The sequence below is a fragment of the Drosophila pseudoobscura genome, chromosome X (genome assembly GCF_009870125.1).
Source record: "Drosophila pseudoobscura strain MV-25-SWS-2005 chromosome X, UCI_Dpse_MV25, whole genome shotgun sequence".
NCBI lineage: Eukaryota > Metazoa > Arthropoda > Insecta > Diptera > Drosophilidae > Drosophila > Drosophila pseudoobscura.
Window position 1 is genome coordinate 10970657 of NC_046683.1, and position 23775 is coordinate 10994431.

Sequence of the window (23775 nt, forward strand, 5' to 3'; positions counted from 1 at the left end):
TGCAGTGTTGCCAGCACTGAAGTGCAAATAGGAACTGAGTTGCCACCAATCTTCCAATTAATGATAATATTCGGATTCGGATTACTACAGAGTCGCATGCTATTGACCATCGATAGATATCGATACAATCTACGTTTACTTCATTGGAAGATTGTCGAAGTGGACGGTGGAGTGTAGTGGATGCCAAGGCAAAAAGCTCTACATTAGATCCACTTCTGGTATAGTCTTGTTTGCAGTTGCTTTCCGATAGAAATGCATTCTGTGTGGTGTCAAGTGTTGTACAATTTAGTACAAATTTAATTTGTGGAGCATTGCCAAAATTGGGCATTGCCAGATCGTAGCACAGCTAATCATTACGGAAAGTGATGAGTGTAAGTGCCGATTTAATCGTTCGAGCTTAAGTAAATGCAACGATTCTCTATATTTATGGTCTTTAGAGCACTAGAGATACCTAGACTTTGGCAAGAGCACGCTTGATGCTCTTTTTTCAGCATTGCCAGCTTGGACACGAGTACGTGGTATTTGCACTTGATTTGTTAACCCATCAATTGGGTAAACTTTGCTGGAAGCGACTATGAACAGCGTTTTAAATTCCATCAGCCATCACCTATCACCCATCATCAATCCGCACCTAAGCACCGCGACTAGGACCCCTGCCCCGGGTGTCCACTCACGCAGACTCACGCAGACATCCTCGCAGTGGTACTCGTATGTATGAGGATCACGAGCTATGGGAACGGCAACGAATGGCAATAATAATAAAATGATTAATCGATGCTACATGACTGCATATACAAATAATTCCCAACGGTGTGTCGTCATCAGCGTCATTACCCACATCGTCCTCATCATCATCATCATCATCATCGTTGGAAGTGGGAGTGGGAGTGGAAAGCAGCAACTACATCGTCATCCACATTATCATCCTCGCTGCCGGATGGCCCCGTGCAAATGTTTATTGTGGGAATTCGTTGACTGGAACGTGTCGAGTGGCGACTCCAGCATCAGTTGCCCCACCACCTTCACAGCCTTCACCCAGGGCACACTCCCGGCCTCCGTTCGCTGTACATCCATCTCTGCATCTCTCCCTCTTCCTCTCTTCCGCTATTGCCAGGGCCACAAAAATTAAATTTATGAATTGTTTCGTTTGTGCGTGACCAGAGATTTACAATAATCAGAAATCGGGAATCAAAGAACACGCTCAGGAGACTAATTAGTCCTGGCCTGGTGCCGTATATACCCGGGCTGCAAAAATTATAATTATAATTTCTCGTGTCTACCAATTGCCCTATCCCTTATCCATTCACCTCCAGCCCCTGCGCTGATTGTTTGGCCATAAAAGAGGAATGAGAATGAGAATGAAAATGAAATATGAATTGAAATTACGTTAAATGAAGAAGTCACAACGTTGCCATACCCTTGTAGAGGGTATTATAATTTCCATCAGACGGCCCCAAAAACGAACCAAAGCAAACTTTCATTCTACCGTTTCTTAGCCTTAGAGGAAAATCATTTAGCATTTGCATCCCAACCAAAGAAATATTTTAAGCAGAGAACAGCAAAAATGATGTTTTCACCCGTCACGCAAGAATTTCAGAAAAAAGGCAGTATGAAGGCCCTGGTTGTTCCGGAACAATCGTGGAACTCGAAACTTTGCAATCGATTGAAGTGCAACTCTGAAATGGGATGCTGTCTCTTGGAAGTATGAAAATAATCGATGGATATCACAAAATCTGCCTCAGCAGAGCTGGGTTTGATCTGCAGTGCTTATTGCACGTGATGGAATACATTTAACGAACCATAATCCAAATAACCGCATTAAATAGATACTAATTTCTTGGCAGCCGCCCACACTCGCCCACAACGGCCCCAATCACAGCCAGGTGATGATCCGCTTGCTGGGCTACCAATGCGAAACACCACCCATAAAAGCCCATAAAAGTTCGCTGACAGCTTTTTAAATATTTATTTAAATGAAATTCATTATTTAAAGCGATTTTTCATTGACCACAAAAACCGAAAAACGTTTGCTGCCGACCCCGGCCCCGGCCCCAGCCCCAGCCCCAGTCCCGGCCCCAGCCCCAGCTCTTTTCTGGCTGGGGACTGGCGTGGCCGGTACTGGGTGCGGGTGTCTGGCCAAGGGTGTCCAGCCATGGATGGGTGAAACGATGAATGGCTGAAAGGATGGATGGCAGGATCTTTTTCCCCGACTCCCCACTTTTTCGACGGCTATGTATGTGTGTGTGTGTTTGTGTGGGCATTGTGTTGGGCTATGGCCACGCATTTCGTGCTTAAATAAATAAATTGAACAATTATGCGTGGTTGCGGTTGTTTTGGCTTTGATGGAGCCCAGGCATAATCCTATTACCGGGCCATTCTCCATTCTCCGGCCGACAGTTGCCCTGCCCGTTGACGACTCCCATTCGCATATCCCCAATATCCCATTTCCATTTCCATTCCCGATGCTTCGATGCCGATGCCGCTGCCGATCCCTTTCTGCGCTGTAACTCCTGAATGCGGTAACTGCTGTATGGTCAAACGTTGGCCGCTGAAGGATACTGTACTCGTGGATTGGTCGATGGTGGTTTACTTTTCCGCATAAATCTGCCAAAGCAGCTGCCAGCCCAGCCCAGCCCAGCCTAGCCTAACACAGCACAGCCCAGCCCATTCTTCCTCTGCTCTGTCTGTGGACCAGGGTTTAGTTTGCGTTTTCCCCAGCTCGACTCGATTCGATTCGATTCGATTATTTGATGCGAAAATCGGTCAAACTTTGTTAAACTTTGGTACGATTTCCCAATAATTAACGAGGTTTATTTCCATTACCATAATTGGCAATGCTTTTACCCGTAAATTACACTGTTGGTAACCTCTGGTGGCAAGTTCTGAAGTTCTGTTTTTCGATATTCGGGCTTGTTGCAATCTGAAATATGGAGATACAGATTAAATGAATTGTACTTATATGGCTGCAATCTAATGATGGTGTTCTATATCTACGAAGCCTTGGTTTTGACTCAGTTTTAAGGAGGAACTTCTTGGGTTACTTACTTGTTTGATGCGACTTCTTTTCGTTGAAAAAACCACGGGCAAGCCAAGCAATCTAAAAAAGGGAATACTCGTATAAATTGAATGGATCGCGTATAAATTATGACTGAATTTGGAGAGCAGATCTGCGGTTGGCCGGGTATGCCGGGTCCACTCCACTCTGACAACATGTCTCGCCACAGCCTGAACTCTTGTCAAAAGCACTTGGAAGGCTTGGACTGCTCCTTGCTGTACCACCGCAAGGCAGTGCTCGTGGAGCAGTCCCGCGACACTGTTCGCGACCACTGACCATCATCACTCGGGAAAGGGTTTCCAGCAAGGGCCTGTCACTGGGTACCCACCCATACGCGTGTCTGTCTCTGGCATTTCAGGTCGCGTCGCTGCCACTTGCCACTTGCCACTTGGCTTGAAATTTATGCGTTTAATAATGCATCGGAGTTGAGAGAGTCCGAAGAGTTGGATGATGGCTCCCGCGATGACGCTAGTTACCTCTGAGGCCACATCATCATCATCACCATCATCGTCGTCAAGGGGCTGGACCCGTTATTATGTGCCAACATGGCCGTCAACGTGACACAAAGACAAAGCCAAAGGCGAAGGCATCGGCGACGGCGACGGCGACGGCAAAGACGATATCAGCATATGTTTGGAGTGTGTGGGCGAATGTATCCCAGCATGTTCCCGCCGTGCATTGTTCGATTAATGACTTCACGACGTGAGTTGAATAACTTTGATTTAGTGTCATATCATTTTGCGTGCCACACAACACAGGCACAGGATGGAACAGAACGGGGCCGAAACCGAACCAAATACAGAACGGGGCGACCGAAGAGGGTACGATTCTCCCAGCTAATTATATTTATTTACTGGGCGTGCACACAGACACAGGGACACAAAGCGACAGAGGGAGATGCCAGTACGAATACCATATAACTAGAGGGTAGACAGCAGCTTGTGGGGCCACCGACTTGAGCCTTTAATTAATATTAGAATCCCAGTAGCAATCAAACGGTGGCGCATGAGGAACATATTTGATGTGATATTGCCAACAATGGAGATGAACTCATCGACAAAGAGATGCGGCTCCGAGTGACCAACCAGAGATGTGGCTGTGGTCGTCTTAGATTGTCGATTAAGCTTGTTCGCTTCGGCGAGCAGGCGATTGAGCGATTCTCTGATTTGCTGATGGGTAAGGGCAGGGGCTGTACATATATACAGCGATTTTAATGAAGCATTGGTAAGCGCTACACAGAATTATTCGTGGGCAAAAGGATGATTTGGGCACAATATTAACTTGGGATATTAAACTCGTACTCGCCCATCCTAAGCGGAAAATGTTCTTAAAATGCTGAAAGGGTATTTTTAAACACTTCACCAATTCAGGGTTGAAAAAAGTACCTGAGCTTAGTGATGGGTGTAATGAAGAATATATCGATATTGATGCACTAAATATCGGCTATATCTATTGCTACGAATATTAATAACTTTTTAGTACATATAGCGCTTCAAACTTTCTTACTTATGCCTTTTTTTCGCACCTAGTCAAAAGTGTAGACCCCATTTCTTGCCAATGAGATGTAAGCCGCGACAAGCACCTCCTATTCAGGTTCAAGGTTTCTACAAATGCTGCAATCGATGGTACAAATCGCTCATTGAACGGACACATCCAGTAAGCACCGAACAGAATTCGGCTCATGTGAGTTTTAAAAGATTAAACAGTGTAACTTAATAAAAGACATTCCCACAATTGCCGTGCAAATACACAAGAGCTAAAGACAAAGGAAATAAGTTATTGAAAAGAAAATAGATTAAGCTTAATATTAAGATACAAAATCAACACGAAAAGATAGATGAATGCACATGAATAAGACGATGATTGGAAAAGAGAGATCGAAATAGGAGTAAATTGATAGGAAGACCACTTAAGTCAATATTTAATGTTTTTCATGCAACAATTTGACTTTGATTTCTTTCTCTGCCCTTCATTGGACATATTGTATTTGAAACCAGATGCGAATTGGCCTCCACTTTCCGTGAACCCGTTCCCGTTCCCGTTTGCACCCATTTCGTGCGATACTGGTGGTTAGCCATTCCCTGTGTTCATTATGTGGGGGTCTGGGATTTCAATTTACCCCATTCGACCAGTTGCATGTTTGCGTAGTTAACTAGCCATAGACACAGCCATGACCGGGACAAAAACATGCCCGGCCAGTGCTCTGTAGAGGGTTCAAATTCGATTCGGTCTCCCGGCTAGTTAGGTCCGGACCGAACTCACTCCGGCTCTGTCTTCGACTGTAGCTCCGGGTACGGACCAGCTTTATGATCACGTTTAATTAGTTCTAATGAATGTTCAGCTGACAGGGGCTCGTCTTCTGTTTCCTCTGCCCCATTTTTGGAGGTGGAGCCGGCGGCCCGCAATGCAATTTTCCCACATGATTTTCTATTAGTACACCCCAGTCCACAGTCCACAGTCCACAGTCCACAGTACACAGTCCACAGTATCCCTGCCGCAATCTATTCCGCGCTGCCGCCTGTCCAGTGCTAGACGAAGGTTTTTGCCTCGTTATTTGTAATTTGTTGTAAGTTTTTGTTTCAGTTTTTATTGTTGTTGTCGGTTGTCGGGGTCCGGCTGCCGGTTGCCGGTTGTCGGCTCTCGGTTTTCCAGTTGCCCCACACACACACTCACACACACGGGTTCACATACTGTTCACACTCTTAGCCTTAGCCTGCCCCAAAGAACGCCCCGTATTTCCTGCCCCCCTTTGCAGCATCGACAAGCGGACCGTCGTTGTTTTTATCGACATTGAAATGTGGCCCCAAAACAGTTTCAGCTCATAAAAATACAATTTGCTGCTGCTTATTTTTTACGATGCACCAGAGGGCGATGCTTGGTTGGTCCACGCTCCTTGGCCCCATCTCATATCCTGTCCGGACTGCTCCATATCCAGCTACAGCTACAGCTACAGCTATAGCTCCTAACACCCAATGCCTTGCCCAATCGCCGGCCAAAAACTATTTTCGAGCATGAAATGGTCCGCACACATGCTCCAAGTGCGTCCAATGTCCACTCTTCCCCATTGCCTTTCCCTATACCCTAGGTTGAGGCCTTTCCCATTGCCATGGAGGCTGAGTCTTTGGCGAAAGACTTTCGCCATGCAACGTTTTCATAGACTGAATGGACTGAATGGAAACATGGCTTCTGCTATAAATTGGAAGCCATAATTTTCTCACCTACCTTATAGTCGTTACAAATGATCCTTAAATCAGCTCATCATTGAATGGCCAAGTCCAGTTCGTTGACATTTCTCAGGAGAAAACCAATACGGGAGTCCTATAATGAAATGAAGGGTATTCAGACTTCGCCTAGTCCGGGGTTTCCCCCTTTCAATGCTTCCTCTTTCGCTTTGTCTATTTTCAATTGTTTTTTTTTTTTTGGTTCGGTTTTCGTTGCGTTTGCCACCAACTTATGTGGGGGCGTAGGAGGTGTTGGATGGTGGATTGGAGGCGTGGCCGCATGCAGCTGGGCTCCGGCATTTAAAACGTTTAAGGGATTTGTTTATGAGCCTGGGCTTGGCCTGGGCCGGCCCTGGCCCTGGCCCTGGCCTGTCCTGGTCTGTCGTGTCCTGCAGAGGACTGTCCCAGATCTCAACCGGACCAGACCGGGACTGCGAGTAGTTCAGGTGGCTGGCCATATTTTGCCCCGCTTCCGTTTTGTCCATTTGAAATTGGCAAAAGTTTCTCGAAACATAAAAACAATGAGTGGCCTGAGCGAGAACGGCCTGGCTGAATGAGCCCATCTATTCATAATCCTGCTTAATAATCCCATGTCCCATACTCCAGCATCCTTCTGGCAGCCCCTGTTCGACCCTTTCTTGTTTTGCCCATTACCGGGGAGGTCAAGGGAAGTTAAATAAATTATCCTCATTTCTGGGACAAGTGTTTGATGGGACTGTGACTGTGGATGCGAATGTGTACGGCGGTAAGAAGGCCACCTACTAAATGCCTTCTTTGGTTAACAGTCGCAGTTCTTAGGAATCTGACAGAGTCACCGTAGCTTCTCCCTTTCGAGGACCATCCTTTTATCAGTATGAAAGCAAAACGTTAGCTATCTCTTTGTAGTGCCTGCCTCTCTGAGAGCCGGGAGAGACTGGACAACAGATTAATTAACAGAGTTCAGAGATGATAGAAGTCTCATAAGAGTTATTCGAAGCTGCTGCCAATGCTTACTGGTACTTGTTATTCTTCTGCGATTAAATTGTGAGTTCTATAGTCTCGTTTTCTTAGGTCTTTTGTTTCATAGATTTCACTAGAATATGGAAATCATTCTGATGAAAATTCTTTGAAATTGTCCGCTGAAATTTGTTTGCTCCCAGGAAAGCAGGAAATGTATCTTTTGGCCCCACGCATTCTCCATACCCCATTTAGGATATACTCGGAGTACATATGCAGTCCCCGTAGGGCGTGGAGTGGCAGCAGTGTGTGTCGGCGGGGGCGTGGCCGCAGTGGGCGGCAGAGGAGTGCGTGTGGTTTGGGGTGGGGCTGGAGCTGGGGCTGGGGCTGGGTGAAAGGACACAGCAAAGTCGGAGCCATTGCACTTATTGTATAATTATGCAGTTTAATGAATACTAAAAAGCTGCCAGACAAGAGACGAGTTCTAGGGGGGAATGGAGCGCCCACCCGTGCCGGGGATGTATGGAGAGTGCTGCTAGAGGGTGTGTGTGGGGCGTTTTGCAATAAATACCACACTGCACTGCCCTGCACTGCAGGGAAGGGCAAAAGGAAGCCACAACAAAAAGGCAGCAGAATGAAAACAAACGTGTGTATAAAATTAAGAAAATGAAATGAAGAAAATCCACTAAAAAAAAGGAAGGCAAATGTTAGGTAAGAGTTTCGAGGCCACGGATACCCTTGAAGATCGGTCATTCCCATGACATACTGATATGGAAATACAGTATTTAAGGATTGCTTTCAATATCTTCAAACCCGCCAAAGAGGCTTTCCCTCCAAAAAACTTTTCTTTCATATGGACTCTGCGTATATAATACATTATGTTGGATCTGGTCAAAATGATGGTACCCTTTTTCAGGGTATAACAGCAACATGGACACGTCCGCTACTCTGTGTGTGTGTGTGTGTGTGTGTGTGTGTGCGGCCGCCATGTTGATTATTATAGTTATTATTGTGCAGGGCTCGGGGGGTTCGTCTGGGCAGGGGTGACGACTTCAATGCAAGCTGCAGTGGGATCTGCAGCGCGGTTGTTGCAGCATTGTAGGTGCCTCGGGCCAGAGCCGGACAATTCAACGCGACGCGACGGGACTCGACTCGACTCGACCCCGCCCTGCTCTGCCCTGCTCTGCTCTGCCCTGCTCGACCACGGCACAGAGGAGATAACGATGCGGTATTTAACATAAAACGTTTTGCTTATTGCCCTGCCTGTCTCCCCATGCTCCTGCCCCTGCTCCTGCCCCTGCTCCTGCTATTCATAGCTCTGTTCTGCACTTCTTTTTTTTATCGTCTGGGATTGTTAGCCCTTAACATTCTGGGGCCACTCTGCCTCAGCAGGTGCTCTGCTTGTTTTTATCCGTATTGAGTGATGTTCAGTCAGGTGTCTTTATTTATCTGAATATATATGTATATTTAAGAAAGTGGTCAGATCTAAGGAGATCTATAAGGAGAAAGCTGAGATGCCGAAGATGCAGGGCTTCATGCAGGGCTCTATTACACATATCGATCCTTCTGTCCTGTACTTCCCATTTAAGGCCTAATTCCTGTATTATATTTGCCTTGCTATCCATCTTTCTATCCCCAATTGTATCCACATTTAAAATCAGTTTTGGAAGCCTCATTTATAGCTTTCAAACTCGAGAATATCCTCTTGAATCGGATTCCTATCAGATTTTATGATCAAGTGTATTCGAATTTGTAGCTGACTGAATATTCGCATTAGATGCCGTATCCTTAGCTGCTTGACAGTCATTATCCTCCACTGTGGATATCCGTAGTCATTCCGGAGCACACTTAAGCTTCAACTTAACACTTGCTGCTCTCGGTTTTCTTCCGGCTCTGACTCCGGTTGCTGTTGCTCCTTATTTTTATTTTCTGCAGTTTTCTCTGGCTGCTCCTCTGGACTCCGACGCCGACGCCGATTTCTGATCCGTACTCCGACTCCGATACCTACTCTTTCTCTGTACTCCGACTGCTGCTCCTTTTCGACTGCGTTTTTAATTTTGTTCCTCCTTGAGCTGCGTTTGTATCTATGCATCTGTGTGTGTGCGCCTCAGCATGTGTTCGTGTGTATCTGTGTGTGATAGTGTGTGTGTCATTTTATGCATGAATTTTTTAATAGCTTAAATATGCGGCAATAAAACTTTAGCACGCTCATCTTATCGCCGCGGCGCCGAGCAAGTTCTGCCACCCACCTAACTGGCGTCACTTCCCCAGCCCACCCTCCGGCTGACCCTCCCTAACAGGCCGCCTCCTGACCGGGCTCCACCCTTCGTGACCGTTGCACGTAGCTAATAAAAGTCAGGCCATGAAAGAAGATGGGGTGGGGGAGTGGAGTATGAGGTACGTCGGAGGCTGGAAGCTGGAAGCCGCCGACATGGCGCCGTGCACGTGCTCATCCACCTGCAGCAGGCTCCACGAGCCACCCCCGCCACTTGGTGGCATCTTGACATTTAACTAGCTAACTTGATAAAACTACAAAACTATACAATAAATATGCAAAAATGCTGTGTGCAAAAAAAACCGTGCGAACGAGCGGGACAACGAGGCAAAGAGGAGCAGCTTCCTTTGGCAGTTGCTGGAGTGGCCCATAAGTGAGGCAGGCCGTCCGGCCATCGAATGAAGATGCCCCAAAGCACAATTGCTTGCATCGTTACCAGCTTCCTTCCTTCCTTCCTTTCGTGCGTCCTGCCTTCCATGGTTGCACACTTACTTCCATCCTTCCTGCCGCCGCCTCGCATCGTTCCTGTAAGCGTTCTTTTGAGGTGTCGCTGCAGTTCCGTCAGCGACTCCGTTTATTGGACCATCCCGAATCGCTTTTTTATTCTGCCCTACACAACAGGGTATGCTTAATTTGTTTGGTTAATACTTACTTGGGTCCAACGGAATCTCTTAAATTTACATTTCCTGATGTATGATTGACGCTTGATTTGATTGATTTAATTCATTCTGGGGTATATTTGCTCGTCTTCCATGTTTTTTTTTGTTGAGAAATGATATCTGTTAGTGCACATGCCACATGGCGTTGTGTTTCATAAATATTTCCCCGCACTGTCATTTGATCTGAGCTGGAATTCGCGTTGGCATTTGCTTGATTGTTTTGATTGGAACTAGACCTTCGGCGCTGGTATTTTTCTGTTCATCCATATTTCCGAACAATGATATTTGATATTCGCATTGCTTCCAGCTGTGGTCCACACTTATCCGATAAAATATCGACATGTGTTTTCAGAAATAGTTCATCATTAAGAACTGCGTGATTCCTATCATTCTATTCACAAATAGAGCTTCAACAGATGATTTTCTGTTCCGATATATGACCCCAGGAACGAAAGAGAATAAATGAGATGTCAAAGTAAGAGGGTATTCAATGTTCTCCAATCTCCAAAGTCAGTCGCTCGAATATCCTCCTAATCCGTTGCCATATCCATTTCCATTTCCCATTCCCATTTTCCGTCATCCTTTTCAATGGTCCAAATATGCGGAACCGTGTCATTTTCATCACCTCCAGACCTCCTCCCACACGTCCTCCCAGACCTCCTCCCAGACCTCCTCCCATACCTCCTCCCATACCTCCTTCCACACCTCCTCCTACACCTCCATCCACTCCTCCTCCCACACCACCTTCCACACCTCCTCCATCGAGATATGCGTGCGTGTGAATGGGAATTGGCATTGACATTGGCATAGTTTTCTCTCGCTTTCCTTCTTCAGCTTCAGCTTGAGCTTCCATTTCCCATTTCCCATTTCCCGGTGCTCTACGGGTCCTACCCCAGTGACACTTTTTTTCAGTTTTATAGGCTTGTTATTTCATTAGCATAATCAAATCGCCCGGGGGCGTGGCAGCTGCCAGTTATTCGAGTATGAGGATATATATGTTACATATAGGACTGCTCGTTCTCTTGCTCTTGCTCTTGGTCGTATATCTTAATTCTCTAGTTAAGTGTTTCAGCTGCTTCCTCTATTCGGTTTCCTGCTTTCTTCGCTACTTTCTTGCGATTTTCTTTTCAATCAATTCCCATCGCTTTTGCCGTTGTTGTGCGTTGCTGTGCGTCGCCTTTGTGCCTTTTACCGTCTTCCGTCGTTCCGGTGGCAAATCTCCGTTGAAAGCCATCAACTTGGAGGCATTGTCAGCGACATAACAAGGACAAGCCCAAACCCAAGCCCAAGCTGGAGCTGTTGCTGAAGCTTTTCACACTTTTCTCGCCCCTATAGATAGAAGGGGAGAACTCTGGCGAGAAGCGAGAAAAAAGGTTGTGCGTTTTGCATAAAGTGCGCTTATCCCCGCAGGATATGACTGGCAATGACGCGAGGCATTCCCTATATCTCCTACACCCTCCTGTCCCCCGTTCTGGTGACGCTTCTGGATATGCTCTGTCTAATTTCGCACAAAGCCGAGAGAACTGTGACAACCCGGGAGTTCTTGAGTTCTTGGGCTCCTCATCCCCATCCCTTGCCATGGCTTGGCTTGGCTTGGCTTGGCGTCGCTTTTCAAGTGCACGTGCCGAAATGCAGCTGGAAGTGTGTCAGGCGGCATTTCCGTTGCATATTCTATACACTCGACGAAAAGAACTTGTGCGAAATCCAAACCAAATTCGCAACTCTTGTGGGGAAGTAGAATGAAACCACGAGTGTATCAAGCGACTCAGACCTGCCTAATTGATAAATGGAAACCTGAATTTGGTTCCTGAGAAGATAGAAGATAGTGTCGGAGCCATCCTGATTAGCCATTAGATTTAAAAACCATTCTCAACGAATTCCTTTCAATTTTCAATCGATGTGGCCTTCATCTGAGAACGTATGTTTTTTCACAGTGCATTTTCCCTCTCATGTCTCTATAGCCTCTTCGCACATTGCACATCCCCAGCGGTGGACGTCAGAATGATGGCGCTCTGCTTCCCCACCCGTGTCTTTCTTCTGCTCTCTGTCTGTGTGTGTGTGTCTCTCTGCGCCTGTCGCTCGCTTTTGAGCTTCAAGCTTTGATTTATGTTAACGCTACCTGGCTGCCCCCCTCCCCTTCTCCGACTCTGGGAGCCACTGCACTGCACTCCACTACACTCCTCACCCTCTGGCCAAAATTGTCTGCATCTGTTCAGAACAACGGATAATGGTCAAGTGAAATATGACCAACAAACACACTCAAAACCACATACATATATAGCCACATACCAGTTTGATGAGTGGCGTAGAGTGACGGGGTTCTCATATGATATACACGATCAAGACAGCAGTCTACACAAAATAAGAGGAACATCACCGAAGATCACCGAAGAGTGCGCATAAATTGGGTCTACAAATTGGGATTCAAAAGGAAGGGATTAAATATGACCGACAGTCGTACACGTATGATCAAAGGCCAACTCTTAGTTGAGGCCTTTGAAAGTTCTTTAGAAAAGGGTTCTATGAATCTTCATTCTATCCACCCCCCTAGCGCCACCATTGACCTCAGAAGATGGCGTTGACAAGGAAGCATACAGGAGTTGGGCGAGAAGAAGGAGAACTCACATCTGCATATGTACATACAAGGTTAAGGCATTTCAATTGACCTCCCATTGAGGTATGTGCTGGTGTCTTTCATTCACTACCCGCCGTCCACCCTTAAGGTACATATATGCAAGTCCGCTATTGGCCACGCAATTGATGGGACGTCACCCGCTAGTGGTGGCATGACCTGTCATTTCGCTGGCGCCTACAGTAAGTAATCGCTTTGAAACGACCAACTTCTTACCGTGAGGCAAGTATTGGACACCTCTAAATTGATGAAACTTTGCTTAAGTTATTTGAAACAGAAAAGCAAACAAGTTTGCCCCATATGCCAGTTAAAAGTTTGAAGGTCGAGTAAAATTATACTTCATTATACAGTGACACCATTTTTCAGATGTGTAGTCGATGAATGACGGGGATATTCAGAGCTAATTGGAGCGCATGAGAATGGGATGACGGCCAAAGCACCAATCAGCACTTTCGGATGAGCGGAATATTCAATACTTGGCGCGTACTCGAATGTAAGATGAAGAAACGAAGCCTATTCTCATACTTATTAAATATACAACAAACTATTCATAAAAATCGGTAGAGCCGTTTGAGAGGAGTTTAAAGACAAACACTGGGTCACGAGATTTGTAAATTTATTATTTCATCGTATACAATACAATATTTGTCCTCTATCAATCGCATTTGAAAAGATTCAGTTAGTATTTCGTATGGGAATCCAAGTTTCTTTCATGAATTAAAAGCTTTAAATGAACAGAATTCCTCCATCGGTTTTCCTTTGACACTTGTTAAGATTAAAACTTCTCTACTGAATAATTAAATTTAAATAACTTGAATCCCAAATTGTTAGTCTTTACAATCTCCTTATCAGAAAATCTCCCTATAAATTTTGTATTCGCAATTGGAGGCATACATACGTACGAGTAAGTGAATAAAGTGTAAACAGCTTGTGTTAATTTATTGTAACGAAATGTATCCCCGGCAATGCCGAAACTCGACCAGGTGGGGAGCTCATAACTTATTTGCACCGTAAATATTTTATTCAAAAATTAAACAGTGCTTTGGCAAAAACTAATTGGAACAAAAATTATTTTTCTACGCTGCTTTTCATAACCAACTTTTAAGCAGAGCTAAAATTAACGAAATATTTCGTATTTAAGGCGATTAAAAGGGTAGCGAACTGTTTTCGCATAGACCATGGGGATTTGTACAAAGTACTCGTAAAAAATAATTATTCTATCCTTGCCGAAGGTCTGTCCGTACTGTCTGTGTGTTTGTCTGTCTGTCTGTCTGGTTTCTATGCAAACTACTACGACTATAATTTTACATACACCCTTCGTTTTGCTGCACGCAGTATAACAACAGGAATATCATAGAGAATAGAATATGACACCATGGCAACGATCGTTTTAAAGGCCAGTATTTTGTTTCATTTTGTTTCTCAGAAGAACGATGGACTGCATTTGAAACATAGGCTCTTAAAGCTCATATGTTTTCTAAGTATTATTCTGATATATGTTTGGTGTGGTGGAAATCATAATAATCAGCTGTAACTCTTCTTATCTTATAAGAAGAACATAGTATCCTTAGAACAATAGTCTCTGCATATAACCTATATTTACACTGGTTCCTTAATGAAAGGATCGCAATGTACCCTTTATTTTCTGTATTTCCTGATTCGCAGCACCTTTCCCCCTTTTAACTTTCACTTTCGCTGTTGCATTCCCATTGTCCGTGGGTGTCGGCCTGTGGGGATTGGGGCGCGGCACTCATAGTATCTGTGCGTGTGTGCGGGCGTATCTGTATCTATAAGTTGCACCTTCATTTTGCAACACAATGCGAGGCAATCACAGTGTAAACAATTGGCCAACCGCGAGTCCTGCACCTTATTCGTTTTTCCATAAATGAATCAATTACATATATTTTTTTTGTTTCTTTTTTTTTTTTTGGTTCCTTTACCCCGTTCTCTGATGATTTCTGTTCGATTCGGGGCTTCTTATTTTTTTATTGTTCGTTTTTTGTTGTTATCGTTGCGAGTGCGCTTTCAGCTTTCGAATTGAATCAAATCAATTTCGCTTCATTGAATTTTTACCATTCTCAGATACTTTCGTCCCGGACGCTGCTCTTGTTGCTGTTGCTTTTCACGCGCATTTTCCGGACTCCTACTCCGAAAAGGGATGGGTCCGCGAAGGACAAGGGCAAGGACGTGTCGGCGTCACGGTTGAACATCGGTTACGGGTCTGCTCTTCTCTTGCACCTTCATTTCCGCCGAGACTCTTGAGTTTGCTTAGACATAGAGAGCGAGAGGACAGCGGACACCGGACAGGGAACACCGGGCTGGGGACACCGGACAGGGGACACCGGACTGGGGACACCGGACAGGAGACACCGGACTGGGGACACCGGACAGGGGACACCGGACAGCGGACAGAGAGCGCGGTTTGCTTGAATGAATTGCTGGTCTTAGCCTGCCCTTAAATGCCGTAGTTATAGAGATCTGCGACCTCACTTGCATACGGGTTGGTTACCAACTTTAAAAGCGTTTCACTCCTGTTAGTGCCGGATTCCAAGGGCGAGCTTAAGTGTCTTAAGAGGACTATACGGAATAGATCTGTGATCTGACATCACAGAAACATACTGCTGTCTCTATACTACATGTATTTATCCCTAATTGTGCTTATTAAAACAAGCAAAGAACTCAGATCCAGCAGCCTTTGTTCATTGAGCAACTAACTGTGAAATTAAATTTTGAATTAAGAGCGAATCGAAACGTTGTTTCATTCTCTCTCTCTCTCTCTCTCTCTCTCTCGCTGTAGCATCATTATCCGGGGAATACTCGTACAGGGTTAGAGCCAGCTGACAGCGATTACACCGACAGGCAGCGAGGACGCAGGACATGGAACTGGGGACTGGTACTGTGGACTGGCACTGTGGACTGGGGACATTGCCGTTAATGCCCTGGCATCGTAGTCGTATTGGGAATGGTCTAACATTTCTTTAATGTGCTCTCAATGCCCCTCCTCCTCTCCATCGCTTTCCCCTTTCACTTACTGTCGCTAGTTATGGCTCACACACACACACACACTGACACACACATGGGGAAACTCTTTGGCCATTTGCAGTAAATTGAAAAAGTATTAAATCAATAAATAAAAGTTACACACAGAAAGCATACTATATCGAAAGGGGACGTGTAACTTTTTGGCCATGTGCGTGGGGACCCTCCCCCTCCCCCACCCACCACATCCCATCCCACAGTTCATGTACCCCATCCAGCCACTGCTGCTGCCGCTGCTGCGCTTACGTTGCACATTTGCACGGTGGCACTTGCCACCCCAGCCACGCCTGGAATGACCATTTGGGGTTACACACGCGGCGTGTTAATTACTCAGAACATTTTAAACGGCACAAGAAGCAGATGGCCAAGAGGGAGTCCATAGGGCCAGTCGCCACGGAAATTGGGGTGGAGTCAGCGAGGAGTAGTGCGTGGGTGGGGTGGTGTGGTGTGGTTTGGTTTGGTATAGAGTGTGGTGGCAGCCAGACCAACAGTCCATGGCGATCCGCGAAATTTGTTGTATTGATTTAAAACGAGAACCAGCAGCCGGAGCTGGAGCCGGAGCGGGGCGCCGGGAGCCAACATTCATGGAGGCAGCAGGCAGGACACAGAAGCCAGGAGGCAGGCGCCGGAAGGCAGGTGGTAGCAGGCAGGACACAGAAGCCAGGAGGCAAGAGGCAGTAGCCAGAAGCGCCACTGCATTGGCACTGCCAGGTGGCAATCAATGCAACCGAACGAGGCACGTAAGAAGTGCTAGGACATCTGCCATCGACTGATCGACTAGATGGATGCCGTGGCATGAGGTTGGCACTCTTCATATTGGTCAAGGCTTACACATACTACAAGGGCCTCCAATAACTCTAAATCTCCTTTCGCATTCGATTGTTATGATTGAATTCGACACCAGGTCACAGTCTGTACCCCTCTGAGTGGAAGGATTTATTCCACCAACTTGTCCTTTGACTAGTGCCAGCAGGTCCCAAGTTTCCCAGCATTTACCTTACCCCTCGACAAGAGCGAGAGAGATTTAAAAATGCAAGCAGTGCAGAAAGAGACGAAGAAAACAGATTGCCAGCGAGGAGGGGCAAAAAGAGAGCAAAGTGAGAAAGCAATACTAGCAAATAAAAAACAATTGAATGGCAAATATAAAACGAATTGTGGACTACCAACGGTGGGTACGATCTGTGGGTACCGTGTTGCTTCTGCGGGGCGAAGGGAGTCGCCAAAAAACGGTGCCCTCTAGGATTTGGCCCAAGAGTTTGATCAGCTTTTCCCTGCGTGTTTGACAAAGAAACTAAAATGTCTCTGTCAGTGTCTTGTCAGGGATATTTGTCCCCTAATAAAGATACCTTCTACCTCTTCCTTTTGCCTTCTCCTTTCTTCTTTCTTCCAGTTCCCTCTCGACAAAGTTTATTAAAAGCGAATGCAAATTTCAAGGAGCGTCGGCAATTTAATTAGCAGCAAATTCAACAATTTCCATACACAGACACTGGGCAGAGGGGGCTTGGGGGAGGGGGCGCACGCCAGAAGTAGACCCCGCTCGTTATTATAAGGACCTTCAGTAGAACTTCAACTTTGGTTACTCCTTCGAAAAGGGATGACGATGACACGGCCAGTAGGTGGTTCGGTTCGGTTCTAGAGGGCCTTCCAGCCGGTGGTTGGGCTGTTCGGTTCAGGGGCACACTTTTTATTAGAATCGTAAATAGTCTTTACGAGTTGTACGTGCCCAAAATTTGCAATAAGCCAAAAATTGTTCAGCTAGCAGCAACAACAAATTATCGGCCCGGCCCGGCCCGGCTCTGGCTGCATCTTCTTTTAGGCAGAAAGCGGGAGAGAGCCTTTATACCCTCCACCATTCAATTTGATAATCATAATTATTATGTAAGCAATGTTTATGCCACTCGAAGTGGAACAATCTGAGTGGCAGTGGCAACTTGTGGCAACCCACGCAGCGGCCATTGCATCTTTCCGCATCAGAATCAGCTTAGTCGCGACGATTTCAGATTGTATTATTTCTTTGATTTTCTCCCTTGTACTCTGTACGTTGTATATACGAATTCCCAACATGTATTACTCTTAAACTTTTATTTCAGAGTTCCCAATTCCGACCGAGTACTAGCTATTGCCACTACCACTCCCATTGGCTTTATCCATTTGCCTTTGTAACTACTTCTAATTCTCAATCATTTCGAGCAGTCGAGTGTGTAAATACAGATCGAGTTCGAGTGAAAAGCTTTCGCTTTCCCTTTCAGCCATTCATGGATGCAGCCGACCCGCCTCTCATCGGATGGCGAGTGGAGCGGCATATAGAAGTGCACAAATATTTGGAGCATTAAATAATGAAAACAAACACCGTTTTTGACATTTTAATTGAATAAAATCGTTTTGTGGTCTTTTAAGGATTATTTCATGGCCAGCAGATGCCCGACTCTCCCGGTCTTCTGGCCCCCACTCTCAGCCGTCGATGAGTGTTTGTCTGGGGCATCCAAAATGCAAAATGCATGGCATCCAATTGCAGTTGAATTGGTGTGTGTTGTGTTTGTGTTTGAGCAGCAAGTGAAAACAGAGCGAGGCGTGTGGGGACCCGTCCAGACAGACCGTAGCCGAAATACTCGTAGAGGGTCATCTGGCACAGATAATCATACACATACACTGAGGAAACGGGTAAGATATGGCGAACAGCTTCCAATTATTGTTGACAGATCTTGATATAAGGTCTCTCCAGCTTGTCTCCCTTTGGGGCTCTAAGGGTATTTGAGATCCTTGCGTTCATACGAATAGTTCACGACTTTCTGATCTTTCAATAAGATCCGTCCTTACATTTTGGTTAAAAATTGTATCCTAAGATTGACATATTCTCTATTTTGTAACATTTTCTTTCTCAGTGCACGCAGAGAGGGAGATACAAACGAGTATGTGCTTATAGTCGGTGTACTATCCGTGGAAGGAGACATTTGTGGCGGTTATATACAGAGGTGAGTGCTCTTGCCGCTGCTGATGTGTTCTGTTTACTTATATATGTACATATGTATGTGCATTTGTGGAGGATAATGATGACGGCTATGAGGATGATGCACGACCCACAAAACTAAACAAGCAGCTGGCCGTAGGAACAGCAGGAAGTTCAAGTTGTGTCTCAATCACACCCTGCTACCCTGTGAACGTATTACTCCCCCGTTGCCCGTTCCCCCTTACGACCAACCTCTACCTCTCTTTAGTGGCTGCATCTATGCATGTGATTGCGATTTAATTGCAGCGATTTTTTTGTTTTGGGAGCCCCCACACCAAAACACACGCCACCAAAGTAGCCTATTCCATGATGCCACTCCCGCGATCTCACACCCTGGCTGTGACACCCGTCTATGTGACATTTTTTGGGAATACCCCACCAATACAGCCATGCTTATAAAGTGGCTTTTTGTGTGAAGTCCCACCTTCTCACTCCCACTCCCACTCGGAATCGGACTCTCACTCTCGGTCACATTCCAACACCCACACCCACACCCACACTGTCACACTATCACTGTGACTCTGCCTCTGCCTCTATTTCGTTGCATCGCTTTTTCTGTCTACTCCTGGCCACACTGTTTTTATTTTGTTTCATGTTCGTCGCTTAAGCTGCTTTAAATTTATTGGTTTGCACAGTTTAAGCGATTTTCGTTTTGTATTCTCCATTTGAGTGCCCCACCGTCGCACCCTTCACCCTTTACCCTTCCACCGTTCTAGCCGTACATACATATGCTCGCTTACAGCTGTCGCCCCCCCAAAAATAGCAGAATCACTCTTCTGATTCCATGCACCCCACGTCTACCCACATCTACCCACGGCTGCCATTACCAAATAGATACAACTTGCCAATTATGCTCGTTCTATGGCCAATGGACTGCACTGTCCCCCAATTCTCTGCCCCATTTGGATGCAACTACTGCTCATATTCGTGCGGCATATGCCAATGTCGTCTGTTTCCCATGTTGTGGGGGGGTTGGGTATTGGCTGTTCTATACAAAGCAGAATAAAACAGAGTAAAAAAAGAATTGCATATTTTTCGGGACGTTTTAAAGCCTCGCTGAGCTTAGGGATGTCCGAAGGATGGGTGAATGGGAGGGGGGTGGGGGGGGAGGGTTTGAGATGAGAGGGAGATTCAGAGCCAGAGGAGAGCCAACGTCAGCATTGTCGCCAGTGCTAAATGCGGCATTAAAATTTTCGACCAACAAAACTGCCAGCAAAGGGAACAACAAGGACAGTTTTAAGGGTCCCAAATATTTGATACCCTTTAGATTTCGGTTTTCTATAATTGCTAATGGATAAAGTCACTCGATTTTGAGTTATAGAGAAATAGATGCCGCTTCAGAAAATTGAGTTCTGCTAAATTATCTGTGGAAACACAGTTTGTTCGACGGGTAGCAAAATGGATGGACCTTGGCAGCCGTGAGTGCTGATCAATACAGTTTATTGAGACGGAATTGCATTATTCTCTGCGTTCCAGGTACCAAAGTCATAGTACCCTCTGCAACAAGAACGGCAGCCAACAGCAGAGCAAAAGCTAACCATGCCCGAGAGGGGCACGAGGAGACAGGGAAAACGGGCGGGGGAGACATACACAACTGCTAGCTGGACACTAAAAATATGGCACACAGAAGCTGGCCATCTCTGAGCTGCTGGCTGTGTGTGAGTGGTGAGGCTTTGTGGCAGTTCATATACATATGTAGGTATGTATGTGTAGGGTAGCAAGGGTATCAACGAACTGGGATACTTACCTTTGGAGAGTTCTTTCTCTCCCAGTACTGCAGGGATAGAATACGTAGGCTTTTGGTAAGACCAGGTCAAAATCGACACTTCCATTAAAAGGTTTAGCATTTTTTGGCCAAATAAATCCTTTAACTATAAAGGAAAGACTCATCTTTGGAGGTAAATGGAATTGTTGTGCCGGAAAAATGGATGCTGTGCGGGATTGGCTCATCCAATATCGTCATACCATGAAATAAAGGCTTCTTTGGGCATTAAAGGGCATTCAACATTGCATAAAAAGTTCGTCGTCAAGAAGAATTTTCCTCGTGATATACAGCATAAGTTGGCATTTGCCCCCAAAACACTCGTTTCAGAGGGGTCGAAAAAGTGTTTGGAATGTTGGTTTCTGCGGATGCACAAGTGGGGAATATTTTGAAAAGCAATATTTTGTTGGTCCTTCACTATTAGGCTACATTATTTGAAAACATATTTGGGTTGCACAAATGGGGTGACTTCTTTTTTTTCAAATATTTTATATTACATTTGACGGTCGATCAGTTGATTGTATTTTGTTTGTTGATGTGATTAGATATTTCTTTGGGGCCTCATTGCTGACTGGTTTTGGAATTGGTTAATCCTCATAAAAAGAGAAATGGCTTTACATGTGGACTTACTTCCCTAATGGGTATAGCATTTATACTATAAATAACCAAATGAATTTCAGGTATGGCAAGAGAATGTTTTGCGGTTTTTAGTGATGGTGGAGTGATCCGAATCTATCGGAAGGCTGACTGAAGGTTCGTAATGATCAAACGTATTAAAGAGGCATAGCTGTGATTTTATGAATACTATGGATCCAAGCGTAGTCCTCTACTACATATGCTACTTGTATAACGTCGAGCTCTCCAAGACATATCGAAAAATACATAATAATAATGAAACCTCTTAAAAGATGGGTTCCACTCTTGGTTTTGAAATAGCTGCTGAGCTTTTGTTATTTAATTTAATTTAAATTTAAAATTCTCTATCTCTATCATATTTGAGCGGAAAAATTAGAAACCAATCAAAACAGTGTAAATTTTAATTATTAATTAGCTCTTTTTTTCAGGGTTTGATAATTTCCATGGTATATGTTTTTTAGGTTCGGATATTCGTGGGAAAACATGAGAAAAATAATATCCATCCCTCTACCCTGTTCCACAAAGTGTTTTGGGTATCAAGTGGTCGATTCTTGTCCACCTTCTCTGCCCTTCTCTGTCCGATAGCTCCCGCTGTAGCTGCTGTCGTTGATAGTTTGCCGCGGTGGCTTCCGCACTTAGCAGTACTTTGGACTAATTTTTAATGCGACTCATATTTCGCATACCACAGTGGCAGTGGCAGAGGCCGAGGCAGAGGCAGTGGCAGTGGCAGAAGCGGCAGTCGAAGGGCTAACTATGCATCTGCATGCTGCTATATGTGTGATACAGGTGCTGGCAAAAGTAATTGGCCAAAGGAGTGCCATCAACCGAAGCGAGAAGCCAGAAACTGTACCATCGTACTATCGTGGCATTCATCATGATTCATGATGAAATAGTTTCTCCCGCCGCAGTCATTGTCTCCTCCGCCGGCTATCGGTGGGCGTCCGCCAACTGTTGGCACTGACTGTGGCCAGCCTTGGACCGTGGCGTGGCGCAGGCAGCAACTGGGCGAAATCATTCCCGCAGATACTGGATGGCGACTTATGCATACATTTGTCTTCGCAAAAGGGCACAACAAGGGGGCCAGCGGGCGCAGGACCAAGCAGAGTGTGTGCTCTGCACTGTTGTTGTTTTTTGTCGTTTTTTCTTTTCGCTTTTCGCTCTTGTTTTTGTTTTTGTTTTTAATGTTTTTTTTTTTTTTTGCATTTTGCTGTGGAGCTGCGGTTGACTCGCGATATTTATTATTGTTGCTGAAATTGCTGTGTATCCTCACCCTGGGAGAGCGCTCCTCTTTCCACTCTCGCTTTCTCCTCTGCTCTGCTCTGGTCTGCTTTCTCCATTCTTCCTTCTTCGTTTGTCCTTTTGCTACTGCTGCTGCTCCTGGTGCTCCTGCTCCTGCTCCTGGTGCTGGTGACGCATTTAAAGCTTTTGCGGCATATAAATAAAAAACTAGCAAAGCGGAACAAGAAAACATAAAAAACAAGAAGGAAAGTCGGACTTACCTTCAAACGCCGAAGCTTTACATACCCTGGAGTCCATTGTTTCCATATGCTAGTGTATATAATATCATCCGATTCTGATCAAGTTTGTGAACATTTTCCCCTATAAAGACTGGAGTTTTGTGTAGCAGATACTTCTCCTTCTCTGCGTTGCAAGCATCTGGTGCCGAGCCGAATATACTCTCGAAGAGTATCATGAAGAAGAAGATGTTCAGTGAGACAGCGGGTCGGGTCGGGGTCAATGCAGGGAAGAGAGAGAGAGAGAGAGAGACCCAACGCTCTGGCCAGACGATGGAGAGCGGAGGGCAAGAAGCAGGAGAGCATCTGGGATGCGCCAATCCTTGATTTATTAGTCTCGTCGCCGAGGCCGACCCCTCGCCATCCAACCAACGGCCACGCCTACTTACTGCGAACAGGGGGGCCCTGTTGTCGTTGTCGTCCAACCATCCTCCCACAACCTCGCTTCGCCCCCCAGAAATAAATAATCCTTTGGCTTGGCTTTTGAATTTATTATGTTTGTCTTTGTTTTCGATTCCTCATCTTGGTTTTTTTTTTATTTTTATTATTTTTTTTTTTGGCTTCTTCATCGATAGTAGGTTTGATTATTATTATATATTATTAATTTTCCATGGGTTTCTTTAAGTTGTTAGTTCCATTTAGTTTAGTTCTTTGCAGCTATGTATCGTTATCGTTAACTTTATCGTTATCGTTATCGTTATGCACCTGTATATCTCATATTTAACCTACATTTAACATTACATGTAGTAGTATTATAATGCATTATGCCCAAGATAGTACATATATATTTCTGCTATCTTTCCCTCTGCCCTGCTTCATCGTTAGTGGTATTCTTGCAAACTCCTGTACTGATTTGAATTTAAGATGAACTCGATTCTGCCATCGAACAGCGCCCGGGTCGATATATGGGTCAGTCTGGGTCTGTATCAAAACCGAATCATCTCCGAATATTTAGCTATTTTCGAATCATTTTCTGTTGACATTCTTGGCACCTGTTCAGAATTATATCAGTGGGTTCTTTTTGCATTTACAGGAACAC

General features: G+C 45.3%; 1 long non-coding RNA gene across 1 annotated transcript; it reads left to right on the forward strand.

Moving 5' to 3' along the window:
* The first annotated feature begins 13079 nt into the window (after positions 1–13079).
* On the forward strand, positions 13080–15944 carry LOC117184810 (uncharacterized). Its single transcript, XR_004470284.1, has 2 exons — positions 13080–13271; positions 15576–15944. It is a non-coding gene; the product is annotated as an uncharacterized lncRNA (long non-coding RNA).
* Positions 15945–23775: the final 7831 nt, after the last annotated feature.